Here is an 8,480-nt window from a genome sequence, read left to right on the forward strand (position 1 = left end):
ACTAATGCATTGGTTTCCATCACACATAAGCTTCATAGGAGGGAAATGCCAAAAAAAAAATTGTGCTTCACAAAAATGATTATTTATTAGAGTTTTGAGCATATTTCATTTACTCATGAATGTTTAGTTCTTATTTAGATATACATCTTTCAAAATTCTTTTAAAGAAATTATATATTCATAGGAGGGAAATGCCAAAAAATATTGTGTTTCACAAACAATGATTATTTATTAGAATTTTGAACATATTTCACTTACTAGTAAACTTTTAGTTTTTACTTAGATATACATCTTTGAAAATTCTTTAAAAAAATTATATCTAGTTTAATGTATAAAATATTTTTCGGAAGAAATCACATTGAAGATTTTGGTCGACGCGTTTCGAAATAACAAATGTGGTTCATCTTCAGGACAAGATGAAGAAACAAATCTAGTAAGAAGGTTAAATAGGAAGACATATCAACCTAACTGCTAGAAGAAAATGGCTATATTTGACTAGGGGAGGAAAAGAGAAATGTTTAATATTATTTACATAAATGTTATTAATTTATTTATTGTTTATTTTATTTATATATATCCACACACACACACATATAAAGAAAATTTCCATCTCCTTAATGTTTTTTTTCCAGAATGGTTATAATAGGCAGCAGGGTGTCAAAGCTTTCCTCAAAGCGAGTAAGGGTCCCAAGGTCAAGAAAGAACCCATTGATCACAGTTCAGGAGTTCACCTCCCCTTCATCAAAGGGACGACAGACAAGATTGTGAGAATCCTAAAAAAACATAATATTCCCTTGACCTTTAGACCCCTCAGCACCATTAGAAGTTCCTTAAAGTCTGTTAAAGACCAGGTGAACCCTATGGATATGAAAGGTGTTTATATCATCCCTTGTTCTTGTGGAACCTCATACATTGGTGAAATTGGTCGTTTTATTAACCTGAGGATTAAGGAACACGTTGTTGATATCAAGCATGGGAGGACCAAATCTTCAGCTTCGGCTAAACATGCAGAGAAGACCAAGCATCATATATGCATTAAGGAGGCTAGTGTTATCACTAATATTCCTCATTTTCATAATCGTAAGTTTAGAGAAGCTATTGAAATTGAGAGGTCTTCCACTGATATTAATAAGGATGACGGCTCGAAATTAGTAGCTGTTGGATTCCTGCCCTCTCTACTCCATCTTTTTCTAGCCCCTTTGTCCATTTTCTTGTTTTGTGATCTGATCTTTTCTTGTTTTGTTTTTGGAATACGCTCATTTATTTATTTTATTTTTAGTATTATTATTTATTAATTAATATTATTATTATTAGTACTAGTATTATCAATATTATTAGTATTAAGATTATGAATATTTGTATTATTAGTATGATTAATATTAGTATTAGTGTTTATTAATATTATAATTTAATTTTGTTATTATTTTATTAGTAATATTTATTTAAAAAATAAAAAAATTCAAATATAACTGTTGAGATAAATTAATAAGTAGATATTTAGAAAAAATATAAATATAAATATTGATATATATAAATAAAATAAAAATAAAATAATTTCAAATATAGTTGTTTTACAAATAAATAAATATTATTAAGTAAAACACTAGTCAAATATAGTCGTTGAGATAAATTAATAAGTATATAAACAATAAATAAATTAATAAAATTTATTTATATAATATTAAACATTTCCCATTTCCTCCCCTAGTCAAATATCGTTGTTTTCTTCTAGCAGTTAGGTTGACCTGTCTTCCTATTTAACCTTCTTCCTATTTCTTCATCTTGTCCTGAAGATGAACCACACTTCTTGGTTCGAAACACGTCCACCAAAATCTTCAATGTGATTTCTTCCGAAAAATATTTTATACATTAAAATATGAATCACAAAAGCTTGAATTCGAATATATCTAGTTTATTCACTATAACGTGATATAATTTATATGGTTAAGATACATCATTGACATTAAATTAATAATTAATGAAGAAATAAATTATCATATTTAAAAATAAATAAGTTTTAGGAATTTTTTAATGTAATGTTAGACTAAGTTAACTCACTTACAATTTCAATATAAAAATTCTAACATATAATTTAAAATTACCTCAAAGTTATGAGTACACTACGTACTCGTTTTTACATTTTAAAGAACTTATAACTTATCAAATTAATAATATATAAATTATTTTAATTAATGATATATAAATTATTTAAAATAAGTTCAAAAAGTCCATTTCAGTGCAACAAAACTCAACATTAAATACAAACCACTTCAAAGTTTTTCAAAATTCTAACACACCTCAAAACCCTTGAGACATAGAATAACTACACTCCTCTAACTTTAAGTATCAACATTAAATACAAGCCACTGCAAAGTTTTTCAAAATTCTAAAATACCTCAAAACCCGTGAGACATAGAATAACTACACTCCTCTAACTTTAACTTATAAAACTACATTTAATAAATTTACTTCTTAGAACTTTTCATAAAACTTTAACTTATAAAGCTAATTTCAATAAATTTACTTCGTAAAACTTTTCTGAATGTTCAATAAATTTACTTCTTAATGTTAATAAATTTAGTCGTTTTAGAAAAGACCTTGTCTTAAATGCTTCTAACCGTTATCGACCCAGCGGTGGCCCCTCACAAATGAGGAATAAAGGAAGGAAAGTGACCACCACCTTCGAAAGAACCTTTTGATCAATAATTACACCTTTCACTCAGAATATCTGACCATTGCACGTTACTTTGGGTCATGACAAATCTGTTTATGCGTTCCAGCTGTTGCAAATCGATATGGACCATTAATTTCCGGGTGAAATCATATCCCTATATACCTATGGACCATTCGTTTCTGGCGGAAAAGCACAACCCGCAGGCTGAAACAACTTTTAGTTCCACCGAGAGAAATGGATAGAGATGCTGTTTGTGTGGTGTGGCGTTTGGCCATAGCATCAACCAGAGCCCCCATATTTTCCATCCTTCAGAACATGATTTTTCTGATCATCTCTATATGATTCTTCTTAGCTGGAATTTCCAGTGGGAGAAAACTCAGCAACGGACGCTGAGGAGGGGTATAAAAGTAGGGACGTTGAGGTTCTTCTGTCCTTCAAAAAGACGGTCAAATCTGATCCAACTCGATATCTTTCCAGCTGGGCCGCAGCTAACTCAGAGAGCAAATGCTCGTGGAATGCTCCTTGTTGCAGAAAACATAATAAAAGGCTGAGTGGCACATAATTTTCATCAATTAAGGTTGGGAATTACTCTTTCACCTGAAAACTTTACTTGTTGCGCATTTTGAATCTCTCTTATAATTTTTTTGACGGGAAAAATTCAGTATAGTTTGGTGAGTTAAAGTCGATGGAGATATTTGACCTCAAGCTTTAAACCGCTACACTGTTCGTAGTCTATATGCTGTTCGTAGTCTAAATGCACGCACCTTCAATGGATCTAAACCTCACAGGACTCATATAGCTGTAGTGTTCCAAATGGAATTATTCCATCTTCTCTCTCGGTTATGGCCTTCAACATTTTGATAGATTTGAGTGTAATTGGATTGTAGATTTAAGAATATTTTGGAAATTTTACAAATTTTAAATTGCTATACTGTTCGTAGTCTATATGCTGTTCGTACTCTAAATGCACGCACCTTCAATGGATCTAAACCTCACAGGACTCATATAGCTGTAGTGTTCCAAATGGAATTATTCCATCTTCTCTCTCAGTTATCGCTTTCAACATTTTGATAGATTTGAGTCTAATTGGATGGTAGATTTCAGAATATTTTGGAAATTTAACTGAACAGTCTTATTTTCTATCTAATTTCTAAATTATTATGAAATCTACAATTGAAGATCTGACTAAACAGTTAGATTTCACTTTTGTCCTCTCGTCCATCCCATTCCTAAAATATTATGAAATATACCATCAAAATAAAGATAATCTTGAATCAAATCTAAGCCAATAATAAATCTGAAATTAAAAATGCAAAGATAAGATGAGCCAATAGAAGACTGCATATTGAAGCCATTGCCAATATGTGTGGGTTTACTGCAGATAACTTGTTAGTAATTTCTGTGGAATAAGTAGAAACAGCTTCAGGTGAAAGATATCTCAAAGTCATTACGAATTTGTGCAAGCTTGAACAACTTTACCACTAGTACAGTACAGTTGCAAAAGGGATTGGAAACCTCAATCCCTAAAAAAAATACTTGTATTTGCATACTAGTATAGTATAGTATAGTATAGATCAGCTAAAAAAAGAAGCCATATTTGTGTTTGAGAGCATTCCTAGAAGTATAAGTGGTTTGGGTTTTCACTTTGGTTCGGACAAAAGCATCTAGAAGTGACCTTATAAATAAGTTATGTATGGCACAAAATTTGGCATTTTGAAAAGAGACTAAAGTTTATAAGCAATATTTGGATTGGGTAGGAGGATTATTGGTGAAATTTTTATGACTTAGTATTTTTTGTTTTTGCTATAATACTTCAGACCTGGGAGTTTAGAATTTTATTTTACAATTCAATGTGAAGGTAATATGTAAGTACCTCTGTTTTATAATAAAAATAAAATATTATGTAAATAGAAAAGAATTGTCTCCTATAATATGCATATTTTATTAGCTGTTTATATGACTTAATACAATTTCATGTAAAGTAATTAGAATTAAAAAAAATGTGAGTAAAATGTTTAAACTTTATATTTTTCAAAAATATTTTAACATCTAATATTAATTTCATATATATATCTATAAAAAAAAGTTAATTTTGTTTTATTTTAATGTTGTATAAAATAAAATATCCCACGTGTTTTATGAATAAAATATTTTAATATAAATTAATATTGATGTATACTTAAAAATATATTAATAATAAAAAACAAGTTTAATGTGGGCTGATAAAATAGCCCAATACATGTTATGTAATCTCTTTAATATTCAAAAATACAATTTAAACAATAATAAATTACACACTGTTTTTTGCATTCTAAAATAGGTTTACACCTAAAAAATTTGATCCCTTGTTAAATCTACGATTAAAATAAATTTATAAGATTGTAATCTCATAACTGTATTTCACTTTATCACAAAATGAATAAATCCTCTGCATTCTTACTAAACGAATAAATCCTCTGCATTCTTACTAGCTGTATTTTACTTTATCATAAAGTGAATAAATCCTCTGCATTCTTGGATTGGTTTCCTTATATCTGTTTAAATTATATTTGTTCCTGTGTCTCAGCATTCTTACTAGATTGGTTTCCTCATATCTGTTTAAATTATATTGGTTCCAGTGTCTCAAATAAGTTGGAGTTCATCCCCTAAAAGAATTGAATTGTGAAGTTTTGATCCATTGAAATTGTGTGCAATTAGACCATGCTTTTGGAATAGAACCCTGTAGCGGATTAAAGCTGAGGTCAATAATTCCCAGTGTTTCAATCATAATGGAACTCTTCCTGTTAAAAAAAGTTTCAACTGTGATGGAATTCTTCCCATTAAATAAAGTTATGAGAAAGATTCAAAGTGTGCAATGAGGAAAGGTTAATGGCGAAAGGGGACCTTCCAACCCTGATTTTGGGATATATTTATGGAAGCCAGTGTTATAGCGCGTTTTCTCCACCAAATATCATCCGCTAGCATATGTGCTCTGAGTTAATTATGGCTTAGTTGGAGAGCAATACAGTTGGATCGGATGTGATGGCCTTTTTGAAGGACAATAGGCCTCCGCGTTCCTGCTTTTATCACCTAACCAGAGTCCATGGATTATGTGGATTGTTCAGCTTCATAAGGTATGACGACAACTTGCAGCCAAATTATAGATGATCACCATATTCTTTATGATTGGAGTCTAGCTTCTTTGTGCAATGAAAAGTTTCAGCAATTACAATGGCCACAGCTATTGTCGCTGCCATGGATACAAACCATACAAGTTGAATTGCATGTGCGGCATGTGAATCGAAATCGATTCATAAGATGTTACAATGGCATTTAGAGGTTTTATGTTAAGGACTTCAAAAGCAGAAATCATGAATTTGATTCATAAAATATTAGAATTGCATAAAATGTTCAATTGCACTTAATTTTTATGTTAAAAATTGTAACTTTCCATTTTATGTTATTTTATTTTATTCAATTCTAAAAACAAGGAACGCTTTTATTTCTTCCCCTACAAAGTTAATTATTCTAACATCAACTTGTTCAACATCAAAATTGGCTGATACTTTATTCGTTTGGTTAATGGATTAGAGAAATGTAATTATCCATGTTGTGTTTATAGTTAAATTTTTATTTTTTTGGGTCATCTTTTATCTTTTTGTAAATTGTATTTAAACTACTAATATCATAAATATCATATTGTGTTTATGGTTAAATTTTATTTTTTTGGGTTAATTTTTTTATTTTTATTTTTAAGTTGTATTTAAACTATTAATATCATGTGTTTAACCATAATTTTTTAATAAATAATTTAATTAGTGTATTTTTTTCAGTTTTTTGGAAAAAATGATTCATCATAGTTATATATTTAATGTAACATGTGTAATCTCTATTTTAATACGATTGTATTGATTTTTTAATGGGGTATTATTCTTAATGTGATGGATTTGTTAGAGGTTGTGCTTTTCTCTTTCCAAGTGTACAAGTTGATTTAAGAAGCATAGGTCATTCGTAGCATCACCTAGTAGATGCATACAAGGTTATAGGTGGTGTCGTCTTCTTTAAATGAAACTGTCTCGGTTGGTTTTGGCATATGGAGAGATAAGTGTGTGTGATGGTGAGGGCAAGCTCTCCACCACCTCCGGTTGTTACTTTTCAGTTGCTTGGATGGTCTGCAGTCTTATGTGGTTCAGAGTTTTGTTGTTGAAGAATTGTATTCGTGGTGTTATATGCTTTCAGGTGTGCGACCTCTGTCTTAGTATTGTGTTGGTCAGAAAGCTCTGACTTGTTTCTTATATAGTACTTGAGTTTTTGATCTTGCATCTTGGGTTTCATTGGTCAACTCATCTTTTATATCCACTTATTCTGTCAGAGTTAATTCTCTAGTCCTTGAGGGTGTGTAATGGTTGTTGGGTGTCTCTGAGTCTTAACTATTGTCAGGTCCTGAATTATAAAGTGTTTGTTGTTTGGAGTAGGAGGAAGTTTTTCTTGTTGATTTTCTGTTGAATTTTGTTTCGTTGTTTGCTAACTAATACAACTATGCTGAAAGTGCCTTATATATGCATTTTTGTTTTGTATTGCTGCATAGGTAACTCTTTCTTTGTTTTAGGGCATTGTAGGGTCTGGTGGGTCATGGTTCTTGATTGTAGGGAGTTTGATAACTTGGTGAATTTTGAACCATTAGTTTGACAATTAGGTGATGATATAGTGGATTTTATGTCTGGGGTTCAGGATGTTGTTTCAAGTCCTTATTCCTTTTTTTTTTTTATAGGATGTGGGTCCTTTACTAGTTGTGCCAAGTGTTTTCTATTTGTAGTATTGATGCCTCCTAGGTCGAGAATGAGTAGCAGGCGTGGTGGAGGAGGAAATTCTACTCTGGGGTGAAAGAGATTTCATCCTTTTTCGTATGATTCAATGGCTACTCTCTTTAATGCAGTTCTTGCAGAGGTGAGGAAAGAAATTAAAGTATTGGAAAGTCATGATGGAGGAGATCGCCCATATCATACAGATTTTGAATTGATTAGTGAAGATGTGAAAAGGAAATGAATTCCTGATCTTGGAAAATCAAGGAGTTGAAAGCCACATTTCTGAATTCTCTTGCTTTACAGCTACACATGTCAACCTTGTTGTGGTTGGTCTTCAAAGACAAGCAAGTTGAAAATTACAATGTTTTCTCCTCACGAGAAGACATTGAACACATGCTCTAAAATCAAAGGTTTTGTTTAAACAATATGGATTCTCATTTGGCCTGTGTATAGGGATTTCTTGTGAGTGATTCTACCTTTGGTGACCTCACAGATCCTTCAGGCTCTAGTGCTCAGGCATTGGCTACCATTTCTTCCTTAGACCATGAACAAAGATGGCAAACTATCATGGTTATTTTTTGCAGTCAAATTAGGTTGCTCTCCAATGAAACCACTCAGGTATGACTTCTTGGATTTTTGGCTGGGTTCCTCAGTATGTTTTGTCCAAGCATAATTTATTAAAGAACATACTTTTGGTTGGCATGCTCGTTTGTACTATGGAGAGAGGCTCCTATGTTATGCTTTTGATTTTGAGCTAGTTGTGGATTAGTTGGTATTTTTATGGCACTCTGTGTTTATGGATGGCTTTGTTTTAGATGGATGGTCCTCTGTTCCTATTTTTTCTCTAGTTATTCAATTAGGATAGTGAGGGTATGGTTCTTTATTATGTTTTTTTGACATGGCATCAAATTAGCTAGTATCATATATGATTAAGTGTGCTTATGGGAGACTTTGTGCTTTTATGGATGGCTCTATGTTCTTATTGGTGTCTTTAGATTCTGAATTGGGAAGGTGGGGATATGT

General features: G+C 31.3%; 1 long non-coding RNA gene across 2 annotated transcripts; it reads left to right on the plus strand.

Annotated features, from left to right (window-relative positions):
- Window positions 1-2,761: 2,761 nt before the first annotated feature.
- On the plus strand, window positions 2,762-6,072 carry LOC149193454 (uncharacterized). 2 transcript variants are annotated; one of them, XR_016254456.1, is made up of 2 exons: window positions 2,762-3,250; window positions 5,292-6,072. It is a non-coding gene; the product is annotated as an uncharacterized LOC149193454 (long non-coding RNA). The 2 variants fall into 2 exon arrangements; XR_016254457.1 differs by having other exon boundaries at window positions 5,371-6,072.
- Window positions 6,073-8,480: the final 2,408 nt, after the last annotated feature.

Source organism: Pinus tabuliformis, chromosome 2_2, assembly GCF_031772625.1.
Source record: "Pinus tabuliformis cultivar Carrire ecotype Pingquan chromosome 2_2, CPIR1, whole genome shotgun sequence".
NCBI classification, from domain to species: domain Eukaryota; kingdom Viridiplantae; phylum Streptophyta; class Pinopsida; order Pinales; family Pinaceae; genus Pinus; species Pinus tabuliformis.